The 1,354-nt window shown below is 41.5% G+C and overlaps 1 protein-coding gene across 1 annotated transcript in view; it reads left to right on the top strand.

Annotated features, from left to right (window-relative positions):
• Positions 1–1,354, top strand: part of LOC119417382 (suppressor of tumorigenicity 14 protein homolog) — a 32,273-nt gene that overhangs the window by 6,977 nt on the left and 23,942 nt on the right. The window lies entirely within an intron of this gene.

Here is a 1,354-nt window from a genome sequence, read left to right as displayed (position 1 = left end):
TTGTTCTGCTGTTGTTCAGCTGTTGTCTTGCTATTGTTCTGCTGTTGTTCAGCTGTTTTCCAGCTGTTGTTCAACTGCTGTTCAGCTGTTGTCCTGCAGTTTTTCAGCTAATGTTCAGCTTTTGTTCAGGTGTTGTTCAAATATTGTCTTGGTGTTGTTCAGCTATTGTCCTGCTGTTGTTCAACTATTGTTCTGTTGTTGTTCATCTGTTGTCTTGCTGTTGTTCAGATGTTGTTCGGTTGTTCAACCATTGTTCTTTTGTTGTTCAGCTGTTGTCCTGCTGTTGTTTGGCTGTTGTTCAGCTGTCACTCATCTTTTGTCCTGCTGTTGTTCAGCTATTGTTCTGTTGTTGTTTATCTGTTGTCCTACTGTTGTTTGTCTCTTGTCTGGCTGTCATTCAACTGTTGTCCTGCTGTTGTTCAGCTGCTGTCTTGCTGTTGTTCAGATGTTGTTCAGCTGTTCAACCATTGTTCTGTTGATGTTCAGCTGTTGTCCTGCTGTTTTTCTGCTCTTGTCCGGCTGTTGTTCAGCTGTCATTCAACTGTTGTCCTGCTGTTGTTCAGCTGTTGAAATGTTGTTCAACATATTTTTTCATCTGTTGTTTTGCTGTTGTCCTGCTGTTGTTCAGTTGTTGTTCAGTGGTTGTTCAATTGTTGTTTGACTGTTGTTAAGCTATTGTCCAGCTGTTGTGCTGTTGTTCAGATGTTGTTCAACCATTGTTATGTTGTTGTTCATCTGTTGTTCTGCTGTGTTTTGGCTCTTGTCCAGCTGTTGTTCAGCTGTCATTCAACTGTTGTCCTGCTGTTGTTCAACTATTGTTCTGTTGTTGTTCATCTGTTGTCCTGCTGTCATTCAATACTTGTCCTGTTGTTGTTCACCTATTGTTTTGTTGTTCAGCTGTTGTTCAGCTTTCATTCAACTGTGGTCCAGCTCCTGTTGTGCCCTTGTCCGGCTGTTGTTCAGCTATTTTCAGCTGTTGTCCAGATGTTGTTCTGCTGTTGTTCAGCTGTTGTCTTGCTATTGTTCTGCTGTTGTTCAGCTGTTTTCCAGCTGTTGTTCAACTGCTGTTCAGCTGTTGTCCTGCAGTTTTTCAGCTAATGTTCAGCTTTTGTTCAGGTGTTGTTCAAATATTGTCTTGGTGTTGTTCAGCTATTGTCCTGCTGTTGTTCAACTATTGTTCTGTTGTTGTTCATCTGTTGTCTTGCTGTTGTTCAGATGTTGTTCGGTTGTTCAACCATTGTTCTTTTGTTGTTCAGCTGTTGTCCTGCTGTTGTTTGGCTGTTGTTCAGCTGTCACTCATCTTTTGTCCTGCTGTTGTTCAGCTATTGTTCTGTTGTTGTTTATCTGTTGTCCT

Source organism: Nematolebias whitei, chromosome 11 (genome assembly GCF_014905685.2).
Source record: "Nematolebias whitei isolate Nwh7 chromosome 11, NemWhi1, whole genome shotgun sequence".
Classification (NCBI taxonomy): Eukaryota; Metazoa; Chordata; class Actinopteri; order Cyprinodontiformes; family Rivulidae; genus Nematolebias; species Nematolebias whitei.
The sequence above is the reverse complement of the archived record's forward strand: the minus strand, read 5'-3'. Positions and strand labels throughout refer to the sequence as shown.